The sequence below is a fragment of the Neomonachus schauinslandi genome, chromosome 6 (assembly GCF_002201575.2).
Source record: "Neomonachus schauinslandi chromosome 6, ASM220157v2, whole genome shotgun sequence".
NCBI lineage: Eukaryota > Metazoa > Chordata > Mammalia > Carnivora > Phocidae > Neomonachus > Neomonachus schauinslandi.
In genome coordinates, this window is record NC_058408.1 from 107,463,314 (window position 1) to 107,484,316 (window position 21,003).

A 21,003-nucleotide genomic window follows, 5' to 3' on the forward strand; every position below is an offset into this window, starting at 1 on the left:
GAATCATGGCTGAATTTAAATCATTGGTGCCAAAGATGTTGAGCGTGAAAAATCCGGGTTCTCTATGTGTATGAGGTAAGGGGTAGTGGTGGGGGAGCCCCTCTAGTTCTCATGCTCTAGGAGGTTTGCAAGTGACCAAAGAAATTCATCCTGTCATTCGTGTTAGTGATTTTGTTGTCTTCCCTAGGGAAATGACGGGTTTTTAAAATTGGTAGCTGCTTTCCTACTGATAGTCTTTCAGCCTAATTTGAGGGGAATGAGGAGAAGGGACAGAGAGGATGAAATATAATTTAATTCATTAATTTGTTATATTTGAATTTTTGTCATATGTGTAAGTATGAGATCAGCGAAAGCCCAGAGGTGGGGGGGGGCTCTGCCCTGGGAGTGGGAGGGTGGGGATGGGAGTCCAGTGAAGAAGGGACCAGGGAGCAGACTGGCCAGGAGCGGGAGTCAGTGTTTAGCCAGGAAAGCAAGAATGGGGACAGTGGGAGCTGGAGCTAGAAGAGCATCAGCATTGAGCGCAGAGCGTAGGGGCAGCTGGTGCAGGACTAAGGCTGGGTGCAGCTCTGACGTCATGCGGAGCCAGCATCGCCGCGTGCGCACAGGCCTGCAAAGGGCTAGGCTTCTGCAGGCTTTGAGCAACCCTCTTCAGTCCTTGAGCAGGGTCGGTGTAGTGACTCATCCGTGCTCCCGGGGACTCCAGCCACAGGTAAGGGAGAACTCGGATCAGAATTCCCCGGTGCCTAGGCCATACTTGTTTCCGAAACGGTTCTCTTGCAACTACAGAAGACTAGAACCTGCAAGGACATGGCGGCGAGGGTGCACGAAGACAGGCCTTACTCCTTCCCCCACAGTGTTGCTGCTGGGCCCTCATGTGCAGTGTGCTCTTCTCTCCCATTAGCGCCACATCGTGACTGACCCATGAAGTGGGTTCCAGTTTCCGGTTTAACCGTGTGACTGAGCAGAGCTCTGACCTTCAGCTCCTTCACTAGTAAAATGGGCATCGTAATTCCTGTCTAGCATTCAGGGCTGTTTATTAGAAGTCATTGAGGGAATGATGAATATAAAACACTGCTTCTCAAAAATTAATGTACGTGCAGAGGCATCTAAGAATCTTTTTAAAATGGAGGCAGTTAAAGAAAAGCCAGATGCTCATTAAAGGCAGGAAAGACATTGATTCGGTGACCACTGCAGTAGGGGAGAGGCCTCCATATGGGACTGAGCTCAACTGGGCTCTGTGCAGAGATAACTGGAATTTTAAAGGGTGATGAAGGAGGGGGCAGGAGACAAGCGATGCCTTGAGCAGAGTCAGAGAAGTGGGAAATTACTGAAAGTGGGTGGTGGGGATTGGTCAAGGTGATGAATCTATCTGTGTCTGCTAACCAGCTAGCTTATTAAGTTAGGCTTCTGCCCTCCCACAGAGACTGGGAGATGGAGCCCTATCTGTTTTGAGGGTTATGCTTCAAAGGGATGACTCTCAGGTCCTTGGGACAGACACTCCTGGGTTTCAGGAGATGCACAGATATCTCAAAGGGGCAGAGAAAGGGTATACAATTGTAATTTTTTTTTAAGTAAATGCTCTAAGGAAAGGGAGGTCAGAGGGTTATGGTCAGGTGTTTGGCTGAAACAAATGGTAAATTCTTTTGGCAGCCTTGAGTTTTCCCAGGCAGGGTCTCAAGGGGTGCTGGGTTGTCCCAGGGAAACAGTCTTGAGCTGCTAGAAACTATGCTAGTGTTTGTTCAAGTCTCCTAGTTGGGGGGAGGGGGTAGACAAAATTGTTTGTGCTCAAAGTTTTACAGTTCTCAAGACTGGGCTGGGGTTGGAGTTTCTGCATTCTAACAAGCTCCTGATGGTCTTGGCGTTCTCTTGGTCCATGGCTCACACTCTGAGAAGCAAGAATCTAGAACACCCTACAAATCAAAGACATTAATATCTGTGGGCTTTGGACATCGAAGCTTCAGCAGCCTTTGACAAGCATTAATTAGCAGGTTCCCTTTTCCTTATTTGAAAAGGAATTGACAATCCATAATAATGCAAACTATCAAGAGAATCCAAGAAAGAGTCCTTGCCGGAAAGCTGATGGTTCTGTTTGGATACACAGTAAGACCACCTGGGAAGGTTTAAAAAAAATTCTGATGCCTGTTCACACCCCAGACCCATTAAATCCGAATCCTGAGCTAGGACACAGGCAACAACAGTTCTTAAAGCTACAGGATGATTCCAATATTCCAAGGTTGAGAACCATCCCCAAAGACCTCAGTGTCAAGTTTGGAAGACCAGTGCTCACACATTTAGGAAAACTTACCCAGAACCAGGGGGCCCCTGATAATCCCTGAGTCTTCAGGTGGCAAGGGTCAGGGATGGTTTAGACGTGGATGTGGGGGAAGTCAGGCTAAAACTGAATTTTCAAGGTGGAGATTTGGATAAAGACCTCATTTCAGGCAGAATCAAGTCCCTGAACCAAGATATAGCGAGAGAAAAGGTAAATAGTAGGTATGGGAGAACAGGGAGCAGTCTGATCTGTTTTGCTTACCCGATTCAATGTCCTCTTGCCCAATATACGGATTTCTCAAAAGGAGTGCCCTTTCCACATGGATGATTATTTTAAAATAAAACTATTTTACGGGGGGGGGGGGGGGGGCACGTGGAAAGCAGTGCCTGTTTTCCCAGAGCTAGGCATATTTGGGGTGATGGAGGGATGGGGGGCTGGTAGAGAAGGTGAGCTGTGGGGAAGAGGCGGTAGGAGGTTGTGTGTGTAGCGGGTAGATTGGATCAAAGGGTCCAGCTGAACACTACTCCTCAGCCCTGGCTCTGTTTCCTCTATTCTCAGTTCCTTATGTCCCACGGGGCAAGTAGGCAGGTATGTACTTGTGAGTTTATGTTTGGGAGGGATGGGGAAGGTTAAGTTATCTTGTTCTGGTTTGGTTCAAATCCTTTTCTAGGTTTAAAGGAGAAGGGTGTCTTTTAAGGTTAGTTTGTTTTTAAAGCAATTACCATAAAGGATGATTGTGGGAGGGATCCCTGGATTTGGGGGAGGGGGATCCATTCAAGGACATGCTCTTCCTGGGTATACCGGGTCACTCTTCTGTGTTACATAATGATGGTCCAGGCCAACCCAACAAACTAGTTTAAAGTGGGAGTCAGTTCTTCCCATAATTTAGTAAGAGCACAGGGAGTGATGGGATGGATGTACTACTGGAGACAGTTGGCCAGAGGGGGCCTCTTTCATTAAATATTTGGGCAGACACCTAGGAGAAGTAAGAAAGCAGGTCTTGTTAACCTCAAAAATAAGTGTTTTTTAAACAGCAAAAACGGGTTTATTCAGGAGTAGCAGAGAACTGCAACTCATGACACACAAGCTGTGGCAAGACCCACAGGCAAGCCCAACAAAGAGGCGGAATGTTATTTTATGGAGAACAAGGAAGAAGCTGGACGGGTTATTTTGAACCAAAGTCCATCAGAGAAAAGCAAGGTTTCAGGGCGACAATGTTTCTCATTGGCTGAGTTGCAAGGAGTTGTCAATTTCTTGTAGGAGATGCCATATACATATTTTCCTGTTGGAGCCTGAAATTGATGATTCTTTCCTGTTGTGGATTTTGTTATTGACCATTTTTCCTGTAGTTGAGTGGTATGGCTCCCCCTTCTAGCTTGCCCAGTCTACTTAAATGAAGTTTCTTTTTATTAATTTTCACAGTCTTATGAATACTGGAGGAAGAACATTCCAGGCAGAGGAAGAAGCAACAACATACAAAGGCCCAGAGGTGGAGATGAGATTGTTATGTCCAAGGGACAATAAGAAAGCAAGAGCAACATGAGTGAAGAAGGAAAGGTAGGAGATGAGATCAGAAGGTGGGGAGATGGTAGAAATGCATGCCAGGTTGTTCTGGCAAGTCATGGTGAGAACTTCTGAATTTTACTAAAAGAGATGGGAATCCATTGGAGGGTTTTGAGAAGAGGAGTAAAATGATCTGATTTATATTATCCTGACTGCTTTGAGATAATGATTGTAGAGGATCACAGGTTCCACCAGGGAGACCACTTAGGATGCTGTTGCACAAATCCAGGCGAGATAATGGTGGAACCAGGTGGTACCAGTAGAGGGGTGAGAAACTGCCAGATGCCAGGTATGTTTGAAGGCAGAGCTAAGAGAATTTCATGAACAACTGGATGCGGGATGAAAGAGAAAGTCAAGGATGACTCCAAGATCTGGGACCGAGCAACTAACTGCACATGAATTTTCAGTAGAGGGGACAGAAGATGATAAGCTGGAGGAAAGGCTTTCGTGTGCTACAACAGTTACAGTGAATGGACCAGAGATGTAAGTATCAACTTGGGATGCATCCAAACAGCGCTAGGGTGGAAAACAAGCTTCCAAATGGTACGTTCAATAGGATGCAATTTTCATAAATTTTTAAGACACATACAACAGTATTGTTTAGAACTCCATATATACATAGTGAAGTGTAAAAACATGTATGGGATGATAAACGATGTGCAGGCAGGGTTGAGCACCATCTGGTTGCTTTACACTTTAAAAAATCCTATTGCTCAGGACAGATCCTAGAATGTCTGGGGATGGACCCAGGTGTCATTTTTTTTAAGCTCTCTGGGGATTCCACTATGGAGGCAAGGTGGAAAACCACTGCCTTAAATTGAGAAATGACTGTGAAATCTGAGAAGCACACGGAATTTTCCCTTTTTATGTCTAAGCCTTGGACAGGGTATGTTTTATTTATTTTATTTTTTTTTGTTTTAAAGTTTGTTTATTTAAGTAATCTTTACACTCAACGTGGGGCTCAAATTCATGACCCTGAGATCAAGAGTCGCATGCTCCTCCAACTGAGCCAGCTAGGCGTCCCTGGGCAGAGTATCTGTTATAGCGTTAGGCAAGAGACACCCATGTCCTGATTTCCATGTTGTTCAGCCGGGAAACATGAAGAAACTCTCCCACGAGGCAGCCAAGCTCAGCCTGTGGTCTTCTGACATCCAGTGGACTCCTTGGAGAAATGGCTGATTGCACGCTTGGGGCAGAAAGTGTACAAGAGAAGCCTAGACCATCTTGTACCAAATGTGAATCAAGCTCTCAAAGACCACCAAAGGCTTGTAAGAAAAGACTCAGGATCCACTGGAAGGAGGTTCTTTCTTGCTAAAGGTGGGGCAGTTTGAGTATCGTGCTCTGGCCATAATTAGAAATGGTGTGGGAGAGGCCAAACCCCTGGAAATGCCTCGCTGGCTCTTTCTATAGGGCAGCTGCCTGCAGAGCTTTCCCACCAGCAGATGAGGCCTCTACCAGCATTGTTCATCCAGCAAGATGTGCTGGTCTGCTTCCTACTCTAAATGTTCCCTAACACAGATCAAATCAGTTAAAATCTTGATCCTACCCCCTCACTTCATGGAAGGAAGTTCTGTGGAGTTCTGACCCAATGCTGGTCAGGAATAGCTTTTGGATAGAGAGAAAAGAGCTCTAACTAAGCTTCCAGAACTGGACCACCAATTTGCCATGAAACCTTGGGCTGGCCTCTTCCTTCTCTAGGCCCCTTTCTCCATCTGTGCCATGTACCCACAGGCCCTACAGGTTCATCAGGACCAAACCTACAGCCCAGATCTCTGTGTTGTTGTTCCGTCCTCCATTGGATCAATGGATTGGACATTCCAGGAAAGCAGGGAAATGTTCACTCTGGTTTCCCCAGCAGCCAGGACAGAGCCTGGCACTCAATAAATAATAGAGCTTGGATGGCATGACAACCATAAGCAAAGTCAACAGACCAACAAACTATTGGGAAAAAAACCATTTAACTGGAGCCTAACCTGATGCAGTTTTATCAGATCCTAACTGACCCAAGGAAAGAGAAATACATTAGTCCTCCTTATCTGTGGAGTTTCTGCAGTTTCATTTACCCATGGAAACAGATGATCCTCTGGAAGCAGATGATCCTTCTTCCAACCTATCATCAGATAGTCAACAGTAACCCACTGCTACATCACATGGCTATGTCAGTGACTTTACTTCATCTATCGTATAGGCATTTTATCATCCCACATCATCACAAGAAGAAAGATGAGTACAGTGCAATAAGATATTTTGAAAGAAAGAGACCACATTGGGGGCACCTGGGTGGCTCAGATGGTTAAGCGTCTGCCTTCGGCTCAGGTCATGATCCCAGGGTCCTGGGATCGAGCCCCGCATCGGGCTCCCTGCTAGGAAGGGAGCCTGCTTCTCCCTCTGCCTCTGCCTCTCTCTCATGAATAAATAAATAAAACATTTAAAAAAAAAAAAGACCACATTCATATAACTTGTTAGAGTATGGTGTTATAATCATTCTATTTGATTATTAGTTATTATTAATCTCTTATTGTGCCTGATTTATAAATTGAACTTTATCATAAGTATGTATGTACAGGAAGAAACAGCATATATAGAGTTCAGTACTATCCATGGTTTCAGATATCCACTGGGGGTCTTGGAACATATCCCCTGCAAATAAGGAGGGAGTATCTAACTCCAGCAGGCTCTTGCTTTCCACGTAGGAGAAGGGAAACGCCTAACCACAACCCACTGTGGCCATCCTGTGCCATTTATGGGGATTGGTGAGAGTTGGGGTGCACTAAGAAGCACATGTGAAGTTCTCAGTCCAGAGCCACAGGCTCAATAAGAGACTCACATTTCATCATGGGACTATAGAATACGGTCCCCTGCCAACACACACATATTACTAAATTTTGTCAGCATATTACTAAAGGATTGCTACAGCAATTCCTTCTACCCACTGCATCCTGTCCAGCCCTTTTACCAAGAAAAAATTTACAAGGTATACTAAATGGCCAAAGTCCAAGTTTGAAGAGATAAAATGAGCATCAGGATCAGACTCAGATATGGTAGGGATGTTAGAACTATAAGATTGAGAATTTAAAACAATTATGATAAATATGCTAAGAGCTCCAATGGAGAAAGTAGACAACATGCAAGAACAGACAATGTAAGCCGAGAAATGGAAATTTATGAAAGTATAAAAAAAGAAAAACTAGAGGTAAAAGACACTGTAATAGAAATGAAGAATGCCTCTGATGAGCTTACTAGCAGACTGGACACAGCTGAGGAAAGAATCTCTGAGCTTGAGGATGTCTCAAGAGAAACTTTCCAAACTGAAAAGCAAAGAAAAGAGACTGAAAATAATGGAACAGAATATCCAAGAACTGTGGGACAACTAAAAATGAGGTATAACAATAGGCATAATGAGGAAGTATACGAGGAGAAGAGAGACATAAGATAACTATTTGAAACTATAATGACTGTGAATTTCCCCCAAATTAATGTCAGATACCAAACCACAGAATCAAGAAACCCAAGGAACACCAAGCAGGAAGAATGGCAAATAAAAAACAAAAACAAAAAACACATAAACAATAACAACAAAAACCCTACACCTATGTACATCTTATTAAAATTGTAGAACATCAAAAGTAAAGGAAAAAAACATGAAAAATCAGAGGAAAAATACCTTACCTATCAAAGAACAAAGGTAAGAATTACACCTGACTTCTCTTCAGAAACCTTGCAAGCAAGAAGAGAGTGGAGTGTAATTTTTCAAGTGTTGGGATGGAAAAATACCACCAACCTAAAATTCTGTATCCTGTGAAATTATCCTTTGAAAATGAAGGAGAAATAAAGACTTTCTAAGACAAACATAAATTGAGGGACTTTTTGCAAGTATATCCGCTTTAGAGAGAAGGAAAATGATAATAGATCAGAAACTCAGATCTACATAAAGGAAAATAGAGCATCAGAGGAATGAGTGAAGGTAAAATAAAAATATTTTTCTTATTCTTAATTGATCTAACATAGGTTTGTTCAAAACAATAGTAACAGTACATTCAATTATATATGCTTATATCTATGCTTATGTGTAAGTAAAATGAATGACAGCAATGATGCAGTGGATGGGATGGGGGAATTGGGATTTTGTCATTATAAGGTACTCACAGCGCTCATGAAGTAGTGTAATTTGAAACTGGACTTGTATTAGTTGCAAATGTATATTTCAAACTCTAGGGCAATCACTGAAAAAAGTAAAACAGAAAGAATAACTGATACACTAGGAAAGAGAAAATGGAATCATAAAATGATCAGTTAAAACCACAAAAGACAAAACAAGTGGAAGACAAAAATAGAAACAATAACCAAAAAAGCAACAAATATGATCGATATTAATCCAACTATATCAATAACCACTTTATATTTTTAAGATTTTATTTATTTATTTATTTGAGAGAGAGAGTGTGCGTGTGCACACGAGCAGGGGGCAGAGCAGAGGGGGAGGAAGAGGGTGAGAATCTCAAGTGGACTCTGTGCTGAGTGTGGAGTTCAATGCAGGGCTCGATCCCACCACCCTGAGATCATGATCTGAGCCAAAACCAAGAGTTGGATGCCCAAATGACTGAGCCACCCAGCACCCCTATCAATAACCACTTTAAATGCAATGGTCAAAATACACCAAGAATAGAGATTGTCACAGTGGATGAAAAGACAAGACCTGACTGTATGTTATCCATAAGAGACGCACTTGAAATATAAAGACACAGATACTTTAAAAGTAAGTAGAGGGAGAAAGATATACCATGCTAACATGAATCCAAAGAAAACAAAAGTAGCTGTATTAATTTCAGACAGAGCAGACTGCAGAGCAAGGAAAGTTATCGGGATAAAGACAGGTATTACATATGATACAGGCATTCTTCTCCAAGAAGACAAAACAGTCCTAATGTGTATGTGTCTAAGAAGAGATCAAAATATATGAGGCAAACATTGATAAAACCACAGGAGGAACAGATGAATCCACTATTATAGTTGGAGACTTCAACACCTGTGTATGAGAAACAGAAGCGGCAGGCAGAAAATCAGTAAGGACATAATTGAACTCAACAATAATCATCAGTCAACTGGATATCATGAGCATCTATAGACTGCTTCATCAAAGAGCAGCAAATACACATTCTCCCCCAGCTCACATGGAGCATTCACCAAGATAGATCACAGTCTGGGGCATAAAACACAACTTCATAAATCTGAAAGAATAGAAATTATACAATGTCTGCTCTCAGACCACAGTGGAATTAAACTAGAAATCAATAACAGAAATAGCTGGAAATCTCACAATACTTGGAGATTAAACAACACACTTCTAAATAACATATGGGCCAACGAAGAAACCTGAAGAGAAATATGAAAATATTTTTAGTTGAGTGAAAGTGAAAATGCAACTTATCAAAATTTGTGGGATGTAGTGAAGGCAGTGATTAGAGGAAATTTATAGCATTGACTGCATATATTAGAAAAGAAGAAAGATGTAAAATCAATTAATCTGAGCTTCTACCTTAGGAAACTAGGGGAAAAAAAGAGCAAATTAAACCCAAAGTAAGTGAGAAAAGAAATAAAAATTAGAGTAGAAATCAAGGAAATTGAAAACAGAAAATGAATAGAGAAAATTAACTAAACCAACAAGTTGATTCTTTGAAAAGATCACTAAAATTAGAAAAGAGAGAGGACACAAATTACTATCATCAGAAATGAAAGAATGGATATCAATATAGTCCCCTTGGACATTAAGAGGATAAAAAGGAATATTATGAATATCTCTATACCCACAAATGTGATAATCTACATGAAATGAACAATTTCCACGTAAGTTATAATCTGCCAACACTCATACAAGAAGAAATAGACAATTTGAATAGGCCTATATCTATTGCAGAAACTGAGTTGATAATAACAGAAAGGACAAATTTCAGATGGGTTCATTGGTGAATTTCTACCAAATATTTATAGAAGAAATTATATCAGTTCTCTACAATCTCTTTCAGAAGATAGAAGTAGCGTGAATACTTCCTAACTCATTCTGAGGCCAGAATTCTCCTAATACCAAAACCAGACAAATACATTACAAGAAAAGTAATGTCGAATATTTCTCATAAACATAAATGCAAAAATGCTAAAAAAATTAGCAAATTAAATACAACAGTGTATACCAAGAATTATACACCACAAACAAGTGGGATTTATCATGGGTGTATAAAGCGGTTCAACATTCAAAAATCAATTCATGGGGCGCCTGGGTGGCTCAGTCGGTTAAGCGACTGCCTTCGGCTCAGGTCATGATCCTGGAGTCCCTGGATCGAGTCCCGCATTGGGCTCCCTGCTCGGCGGGGAGTCTGCTTCTCCCTCTGACCCTCCCCCCTCTCATGTGCTCTCTCTCAAATAAATAAATAAATCTTTAAAAAAAAAAAAAATCAATTCATGTAATCCATCATAATAGGCTAAAGGAAAAAAACATGATCATATCAATAGAGAAAAAGCATTTTACAAAATCTAAAACTCACTCATCATAGAAACCCTCAAAAAAAAAAAAAGAAAGAAAAAGAAACCTTCAGTAAATAGGCATAAAGGGGAACTTCCTCAACTTGATAAAAAAAATCTATTAAAAAAAACCCCACACAGACGATTATGTCATCTGCTCTCTATTCTGTTCCACTTGTCTATATGCCTGTTTTTTTATGCCAGTACTATCCTATTTTGGTTATTATAACACTGTAATATAGCTTGAAATCAGGAAGTGTGATCCTCCAACTTTGTTCTTTTTCCTTAGGATTGCTTTGGCTATTTGGGGTCTTACATGGTTCCATACAAATTTTAGGATAGTTTTATCTATATCTATAAAAAATGCCATTAGAGTTTTGATAAGGATTGCAATGAACCTGTAGATTGTTTTGGGTAGCATGGACATTTTCACAATATTAATTCATGGGATATTTTTCCATTCATTTGTGTCTTCTTCAATCTGTCATCAGTGTCTTATAGTTTTCAGTGTACAGGCCTTTTGCCTCCTTGGTTAAATTTATTCCTAAATATTTTATTGTTTTTTGATGGTACTGTAAATGGTACTGTTTTCTTTTTTCTATTATCATCCTTTTATTTCTGAGAAGTTCATAATAATGGTCCTCTTATTCATGATTTTAATAATCTGAGCCTTTTTTTCCCTTTTCTGCATGATATTGTATCCTGTGACATTACTGAATTCATTTATTAGTTCCTAGTAGTTTTTAGTGGAGTCTTTCTGGGTTCTTATGTCATCTGCAGAGATAATTTTACTTCTTCCTTTCTGATCTGGATGCTTTTTATTCCTTTTTCTTGACTAATTGCTATGGCTAGGACTTCCAGGACTATGTTGAATAGAAATGGTGAGAGTGGGTGAGTCTTGTCTTGTTCCTGATCTTAGAGGAAAGGCCTTTAACTTTACACCACTGAGTATAATATTAGTGGCGAGCTTGTCATATATGGCCTTTATTATGTTGAGGAATGGTCCTTCTACACCTAATTTGTTGAGAGTTTTTATCATGAAAGGATGTTGAATTTTGACAAATGCTAAACATCCTTCTTTCCATTAATATATAACCCGGAAGGGAGCATTTAACTGGCTCAGTCAGAGGAGATGCAACTCTTGATCTTGGGGTCGTGAGTTCAAGCCCCATGTTGGGTACAGAGATTACTTAAATACATAAAACCTAAAAAAAAAAAAAAAAGATATAACCTGGAAGAGGTGCACATCACTTTTGCTTACATCCCATTAACCAGGCAGGACTCAGGGCTGCACTTAACTGCAAGGGTGACTGGGAAATGTAGTCTTTCTCAAGGATGGCTCTATATCTGTTAAACATTGGTGACTCTATCCCTAAAACAAAGAAAACGGAATGGATTTGAGGGTTCAACCAGCAGTGTCTGCCATAACATATTGATGGGAAAAGACTTGGAAATCGGGTAACAGCATTTGTCTCTAGGAACAGGGTACTGGTGGCTGGGGATACAGATGGGGGGAAAATGTCCTTTTTAAACTCTAATTTGTTCCATGTGAATGCATTGACTAATTAAACATTTTTAACAAAGTACTGAAAAATTTTAATAAAGTACTGAAAGAGCACACACTACCTTATGGGCTTAGTAAATCTCAACAGCTGGTTCACTGACCAGAAGTTTCTGTGCCCTCGCCCTCACCCCCTCAAAGAGCGTTATAGATGTGGTGTGAAACTCAGGCCACAGCAAACTACAAAATTTATTTGGTTTGAGGAGCTGGGGAAGCCCCGTTGGCCTGCATGGGCAGAGGCCTGAAGAGAAATGCAAATTCAGATAAACGTGGGAGAGCTGCTCTTGCGGAGCCAGTAGACCTAGTTGGCACCAAGTCTTCCTTGTACCCTTCCTGACTGTGCTAGGCTTGCTTGGGGGAGAGAAGGCCAATTCTGCTGCCAAGCCCTTCCTCAGCACTGCTCATGCACGGAGGGAGGAGGAGACCAGCACCCTTTGGGCTGGAGGGGTTGGGAAGCTGGGCCTGGAGACATGGCCAGCTCCTAGCGTAGGTGGTGCTGCTTGCCCTTTGAAGCAAGGAGTTTCTGAACCTTCTGCCAGGCAGAGGTCTCAGCTGCCTTTATCTGACTCTCATCTCCTCTTCAGGCTTCATGACTCAACCATGGAGCAGACTTCAGGCCTGCTGAAGTCTGAGGGCGGGGGCACCACCAGCAGGGAACCCCTCAACCTAGTGCACGGCCAAGCTCCTTCCACTGGTCCCAGCTGAGCCAGATGGCATAGCACAGGACAGACACCCTCCCATCCCCCAGTGCACAGACAGTACAGGTCCTGCTCCCTTGACTGGCTCCCAGCACCCCATGTGGCTCCCCACAGCCGTTCTTTAAAGCCCAAGGGGCTCTGTGCACAAAGAGAAACACATCTAGCTCTACACCTTGTCTAATGTGCAATGGAGGAAAATGGAAACAGTTAGCATTTCTTTACATATTTACATTTGGGCATACCTCAGAGATACTGCGGGTTTGGTTCCAGACTGCCGCAGTAAAGCGAGTATCACAATAAAGCAAGTCAAGTGAATTTTCTGGTTTCCTGGTGCATATAAAAGTTATGTTTACACTGTAGTTTATTACTTACGTCTATGAAGGGTGCTACAGCGTTATGTCTAAACAAACCAGTGTACAGACCTTAATCAAAAAATACTTTATTGCTAAAGAACACTAACCATCATCTGAGCTTTCAGTGAGTTGTAATCTTTTTGCTGGTGGAGGGTTGAGGGCTGAGACTGACCAGAGAGGGGCAGCTGTGGCAACTTCTTAAAATAAGACGATGATGAAGTTTGTTACATTGATTGACTCTTCCTTCCTTTCGCTCGAACACTTGGAGGCCATTATAGGGTTATTAATTGGCCTAATTTCAAGACTGTTGTATCTCAGGGAGTAGGGAGACCTGAGGAGAGGGAGAGAGATGGGGGGAATGGCCAGTGAGTGGAGCAGTTAGGACGCACCCAACATTTATCAGTTGAGTGCTCTGTCTTGTATGGGCATGTTTCATGGTGCCCAAAACAATGACAATAGTAGCATCAAAGATCACTGATCACAGATCTGCATAACAAATACAATAATAATGAAAAACTGAAATATAATATGAGAATTACCCAATGTAACACAGAGACACAAGTGCACAAATACTGTTGGAAAAATGGCACCGACAGACTTGCTCAATGCAGGGTGGCCGCAAACCTACCATTTGTAAAAAAATGCAGTATCTGCAAAGCCTCACAAAGCAAAGCACAAGACGAAGTATGCCTGTATTATTTCTACAACTAATAAATTGAATTTTTATGATTTTAACAAAGTAGATTTCCCTGAACACTTAAACATTACATGTAATCAATTCCGCTCTTCCTAATTCTAATGATTCAGAGTCTCATAAATGTTTCAACCGCCTTTAAAAATCGACTAGTAAGAATACAGTCATCACAGAACCGGATCTGCATACTCAGACTGGTTACAAAATGCGAATGCCTGGATCTAAATTTGTTTATCATCTGTAGTCAGCAGCCCTAACAGCAGACAGGATAGACATGTGCCCATATGCCACGCATCACTGCCCTCTCCTGGGGATCTCAGAGAGCTGGCATGTTACACTTCCTGTGGGAGGCCCCTCACCAGATCCCTGTGTCACAAACCACCCGTCCTGGGCCCAGTGACTGGACCTGGGATGGGTCGTAGACTCTGAGTCAGGACCTCATGGCTGGCTAGGCACCTACAAGACTGGCACAAAAGTTCTGCCCAAGAAAGGATATGGGTGGTGACAGCTGACCGAAGCAACCAGCAACTCACTTGGGGCACCTGAATGTGCCTCTCAGAGAAAAAAAGGGGGCGAAAGCCTAAGACTCACAGAGGCGGCAGTGGGCAGAAGCTAGGCAGGAGCCCTGGGGAAGGTGGGGACCAGCTTGGCCAGCAGCAGCTGGAGCAGCAGAAACAAAGCGAGACCCCAGTGTCAGAGTAGGAATGATGCTCTGGGAGTCGGTGACATGGATACACCTGTAGGCCTATTCTGAAGAGCCTAGCTAAGGGACTAGCTTGAGGGGTTTTCTACTTCCCTGCATCTTCACACAGTCAAAGGGAATGGACGAAAGATGTTCTGAGCTGAGGTGATGGCATGTGTGGGAGGCCAGGCACATAGGAAACAGAAGTGGATCCAGCGACTCATGGGCAGGAAAGTGAGGGGAAGCAGGATGGGGTATGTGTGTGGGGGGAGGTGGCAGGGGGGAGGACATGAACTGTGAGGTCATTCCAAGGGAAGCCTGAACTGACCCCCTGGGGAGGCAGGGGCTGGGCTCACTCATCAGTTGTCTGGAAATGAGGAAAGGGGGCTTTGGTGAGCATTGGGTGAGGCAGCTTCCTCCTGCCAGGGGCAGTTCCCTCCTGAGCGATCAAATTCCAACACCTGATCCCGAAGGGTGGTGTGTGCGGCCACCATCACGCTGGAGGTGGCGGCCGGGTCAGTGAGTGTGAGGGCAGCCTGTGGTCAGAGATGTGGTCACAGTGACCAGACCCGGTCAGTCTCTGTAGAACATTCAGTGAAAAGAACTAATGGTTTAGGGGAGGGGGCTGACAGGATCAGATTTTCATTCTAGACTGGGGCGGCAGCTCAGGAGAGAGAGCAAGACTGGCAATAAACGTGAGGTGTGGGACACAGGCGTGGCAGAGCCTGTGGAGGTGAGGGGGGCAGGGGGAAAGGGCTCAGTGCAGAGTCTGGGAAGAGCAGCAACACTTAAGGGGGGATCAGGAGACTCCAAGGAGTTGGGTGTGCAATACGTGGTCTTCCCTCCTGGGTAAATCGCAGAGCCAAGAGGACGAAAGCTCCAGGAAGGAAGGCAACACCCACAGTGTCAGACAAGGACTGAGAAGCCCTCCTCCCCTCCTCCAACACACACCCCCAGCAGGGGCTGGATAAACTCCTTTCAGCCAACTGCCCCTAGATGGCAGTGTGCGCACGTGGCAGGAACTGCCCAGCAAAAGTCCCCAGGGACAGCAAGTCTCTCCCATGGGACAAGCGAAAAGCTGTGAGGGACCCGGAGGCACCCGCGATGCCTGCAGCATCCACCTATGTGCCGCTCTGCTTCCGCGGTGTGTGTGGGTGCCTCTCTCTCTCCTTCCCGGGGTTGGGGGGAGGGGTCCTATCAGGATTCCTCCCAGCAGGGCCTGAGCAGAGAGGTCCCAGGGATGCAACAGCCCCCCAAATCCCTGTGTTCATGACTTCCCAGGGGCACAGTCTTGGGTGGAGGAATGGACATAAAGCTGATGGTTCTGGTTCTACCACTTAGGAGCTGCGTGACTCCCTGAGACTACTCTCCACATTTGTTTTATAAATGCATAGCTTTGTGAGGGTCAGTTCACATGACATTATTCCAGAAGCAACACTTTTTACACTGCCAGGTGACTTTCACTTTCTGTGTATGTCCCTTATTTCCAAGCTTCCAGGGACAGAGCTGGGGGTTGAGTGCAGGCAGTCTCATGGGTCTGTGTCTTAACCTCTCTGATCTGTCCCCTCCCTCTCATGTCTCATCTGGCCACATCTGGGGGCTTCCTCTCGGCAAAAACCATCTTCTCTCATTTGAGGTGATTACGGAAGGGGTGACTCACAGACGGGCAGGGCTGGAAGGGCCCGGGGAGGTCACCTCCCGAACAAGCTTCCCATTCAGGTCCCAGGTCCACCCTGTAGTGGTCATACGAAGGCTGCTTCAGCCCTACTTCCCACATGCATTCCAGACGGGCTGAAGCGCAAAAAGGACAGAGCGGCAGCACCTGTGTTAGGAAAGCGAAACTTTCCCAGAAATCCCCACAGACACCTGCTGGTGTCTCCTTGGCCAAGTCGGGTCACATGGCAAGGCTTAGCTCCAAGGGAGGCTGGGAAGTGTAATTTTAAAAAACTAGGTTCCCAGACCTGTTTGAAAGAAAGGAGAGGACAATGGATATTGAGAAAGCAGCCCATGAACGGTAGTTAAAACCATAGGGGTAGAGGGAATTACCCTGGGACTGGGAGATGTGAAGGGAAAAAGACCAAGGCAGAATTCTGATGAACACAGACTTGGAGAAGATCAGGAAGAGAAAGAGGATGGGGACCAAGGAGACTGAAAGAGAAGCCATTGAGGTAGGAGGAGAGCCAGAAGCGTGGTGTGTGTACCAGTCAAGGGGGACGAACGTTTCAGGAAGGAAGGAGTGATCCCCAGCTTCCAGGACTGCATTGTGGAGCTCGGGCCGGCCTCGCCCTGCTTACCTTTAGACTTCTCCAACACCAAGTCCCGCTTCTGCTCAAGCTCCTTCCTTCCCTCTGCCCGGCCCCGGGCCTGTCCACAGACAAGTGCTGCAGCATGGAGCCCAGGAAAAGCGAAGACGGCACTGGGACCAAAATCGGAACTCGACCAAGACAGAGGGGTAAGGAGGAAGTCAGAGGACCATTAAGACCAAGCTCTGCCATTTAACATTTCATTTACAGCCAACTACAGGTTCAGGAACAGGAGAGGAAACTCTCAGCTTCTTTCTCTTCCTTCCTGTACTGGTTTTTGTGCCCATAATCCATATACCTCAGGCTTGTTGTAGTCTGCACTATATAATTCAGCTATATTCTCGGTAATTACAGTTCCAGGGGCTGGCCTGGAAACTAAGTCACTGGTTATAATACAGCCAGCCCTTTTAGGAATTGGCGCTGTCTGTCTCTTGATGCTTTTTATTTTTTTGAACCAGGAACATAAAATGGGCCTGCTCTGAGTATCCCTGAGGCTCTGAAGCCACCCATATTGCTATAAAATGGGTCAGGTAAAGCTTAGTGGGTCTCCTATGGCAGCTGGGAATGGCATAAGTAACTGTCAAGGGAGGCTTGTTGGGGGGGGGTGGAGGCCATGGTGGCTCTGTGGGCATTTCCTTCACCCTCTTTTTTTTTTTTTTTAAGATTTTATGTATTTATTACTAGAGAGAGCGTGTGCGCGCAAGAGAGCGAGAGTATAAGCAGGGGGAGCGGCAGGCAGAGAAAGAAGCAGACTCCCTGCTGAGTAAGAAGCCCGATGAGGAACTCGATCCTAGGATCCTGGGATCATGACCTGAGCTGAAGGCAGCCGCTTAACCCACTGAGCCACCCAGGCGCCCCTCCTTCATCCTCTTCATACCCTGCTGCAGTGTGGCCAACTAGTCCACAAGGGAATGGACTAGTCTCTCAGAGGCGCTTTGGCTGGCAGGACCTCTGCCATCTAGTCCATGGTGCTTAATGGTGGGTTAACCCTCTCCTTCCTCCTTGCTCTAAGCTCATGACCTCCTTCACATCCAGAATTCAGCAAATACCATCAAGTGTGAATGACTGCCTTTCCAAGGCCAACTTCACTGGAAACATCTTTGCCTCCATAGTCCCCTCAATAATGGTGGAGGTGTCCCTCCATCAGAGGCGTCCTCTCCCTTAGGGCCCATGTCCCATCTCTCTTTCTTCAGAATCCTCACTCCTGCCTTCCATCCTGGATCATTCCTATCACTCCATAAACTTGCTCTAGTAACTTCCATATTTCAACAAACCCCTCTGTATTCTAACAAAAGTTAAAGGTAGAAATGGCTACCAGCATCAGAAAACAGAGGATTAAACAAGACAGAAATTTTCTTTCTTCCATAGACAAAGTCAAGAGGTATGTATTCCAGAGCAGGTATGGTGGCTCCCTAAACGTTAGGAACCCAGATATATTCTAACTTGTGGCACTAACATTCTCAACACATGCATTCCACTTCAAAGTCTAATATGGTTCCTTGAGCTCAGGCTACACATTCACGTATTCCAGTGAGCGGAAAGAGCAACAACTGAGGAGAGAACACTGTGGCCCTTGAAAGCTGGTTCTCAGAAGTTGTACGAGGACGCCTCCCCTTGCTGCCGGTTGGCTGGAACTAAGTCATATGACCACACCTACCTGCAAGGGAGTCTGACAACTTGCTTTTATTCTGGGGAGCCACGTAGCCAGGGGGAGAATGGCTATTAGGGTCATCTAGCAATCTCTGCCAAAGTCTCCTCTGATTCCACATCCGTTTCGAGACCCCTCCCAGTTCTCATTCCATGTTAGACAAGCTGTCCAAACAGGATAGCTCCACCATGGTCTGGCTCCCATCCCACTACTCCAGGAACACTGTCCTTATCACAGTCACCAATGTCTTTCATGTTGCCAGAGTCAGTGGATCCCTCCCTGTCTTCATCTTATCTGAGCTTTAAGTAGCATCTAACACAGCCACCCACTCTGTTCTAGAAACTGTTTCCTTTCTCGGTCTCTGGAATATAGCAGTCTCCTGGTTCTCCTCTTGCCTCCTCAGCCTCTCTTGCTCAGTCTTTCCTGCTCTGGCTCCTTTGGCTCCTCTGGGTTCCTCTTGAACCCTCTCTTCTGCAACTACCGGCTCACCCTAGGTGACTTCCTCAGATACCACAGCCTTTACCATCTTTAAGATAATGCCTCCCAAAGCACCCCCCACCCCCGCCCCAGCCCAGGCCTCCCTTCTGAGCTCTTAGTCTTGACAGTTGAATTGGGTCTTTGATGGGCATCTCAAAGTCAACATGGCTAAAGCAGAATTCTTGATACTTCTCCCTGAGCTATAGTCTCTTTCCTCTAGGCCACCTCATCCAATCAATGAGGCCCTGTCCACCAGCTTACTCCAGCCAGAAATTTGAAAGTTATCTTTGGTTTCTCCCTTTCCTGACATCCATCCTACCAATATGTCCTGTTGAGTTCATGTCCAAAATAGCTTCTCTCAACTACTCATCTTAGTGTGGCCACAATTTGGTCCAAACCACCATTATCTTTGGCCTGGACTGCCCCAACAGTCTGTCTTCTTGTTTTTATTTCTGCCTGCCACCCACCCACTGCATTCTTCACACAGCAGTAAATCATGAACATGTTAGTCTTCTGCATAAAATCCTTCACTGGCTTAATTAAAAAGCCTCCATCCCTAGACGGTCTCACATGCCCTGGCCACCTCCCCATTTCATCTTGATCCTCCTTCACAGGCTTGTTATTCAAGCCACACTCATTTCTTCCAGCTCCTTCACACGTTCAGAGCTTACCTTTTTCCAGGGCCTCGGCACATACTGCTCTCAACCTGGAAGGTGTCTGCCTGGCTTTTCCCCAGGCTGTCTCCTCATCCATTTGACTTCAACATCTCCTTCTCAAAGACACCCTCCCTGCCAGCTCCATCAAAAGTGGCTCCCATTCTCTATCCCAGCCTCTTGCTTTTGTTCCAGCATTTATCTCAACTTGTAATTGTCTTGCCCACTAAAAGTAAGCTTTATGGAGCAAGAGGCTTCAGCAGTCTTGTTTACTGTTGTATCCTCAGCATCAAAATAGAGCCTAGCAGATGAGGCACTCAACCAAGCACTCAGTATCTGCTTAAGGGGGACTGAATGGACAGGTTCCCCATGGACGTCCCTGAGCTGCCTGGGATGTCACAAGCAGACTGCCTCCTCTTTAATAAAAGCAACTGGGAATGGACAGTCTGCATTGCAAGATCTCCTTACATAGGACTCAACCTGTTGGTTGCTCGTACTAGAACGTGGCCCAGTTTTGATAGATGCCACTTTCCTATTGCCCACCTAGCCCTCTTCCACTTGGATGAGTTTAAGAGTCAGAAGTGTGCCTGTGCCTCATTTCAGAGAGGCGGGAAGCGACCACTGAGGTTAGCCTTTCTAATACCAGTACCCGGCCAGCAGCGTGACCACCCCTCTGCAAGCTAGCTATACCTCGAGTCTCCCTCCTTCCTTCCCCGAGAGTGCTCTCAGCCATCTGTCCAGGGCAGATCTTAGGAACAAATTTCAGCAGGAGGTCCAAAGAAAGCTTGGTATTTTTAGCACCAAGACAAGGAGCAGGTCTTTGCTGCCCAGTGTGCAAAGAAATGCAAAATGTTAACTTACTACCTTTCTCTTGAAGCACCCCCCACCCTCCCAGGCCAGGCAGGAGCGCCTATTTTCTCTCTCTTTTTTTAAAGTAAGCTCTATGTACAACGGGGGATTGAACTGAAGACCCCCAAGATCAAGAGTCGCGTGCTCTACCGGCTGAGCCAGTCAGGCGCCCCGCCTCCTATTTTCAATACGGCCATTTTTTTTAATCCTGCGCTCACCCCTACCAGTCACCCCCGTACCCCTTGAGATGTGGCCTCCCCTCGGCCCCCACAACTCGGATTTCTCGCAGGCTCGGGGGCCCCGCCGAGTCCTCGTTAAGGCCGTCGGCGCCCGGGCGGCGTACTTCGTCGAGCGCTCGCAGCGGCCTCAAAGCGAGACAAAGAGGCCCCGCCGCCGCTGCGGCGGCAGCGCGGGCGGAAAGACCGGGGGGGGGGGGCCGGGGGGGGGGCGGGCCGGGGGGGGGAGGGGCGTACCCAGGGCGTGGCCTTCCGGGGGCGGGGCGGGTCCGGAGGCGGGCCCAAGGCGCGCGGGGCGGCACTGCACGGCGCGGAGAAGCGGCGCTTTTTTCTCGGCTGTCCCCGGCGCCGCGCCCCCGGCCCCGCCCCTCCGCGCCCCGCCCCCACCGCTCGGACGGCCCGAGTCGCGCCCTCCCACCCCGCGCCTCCGAACTTGCTCTAACTTCCTCGGCCGAGCCGGGCCGAGCCGCTGCCGCCGCCGCCGCCGCCGCCGCCGCC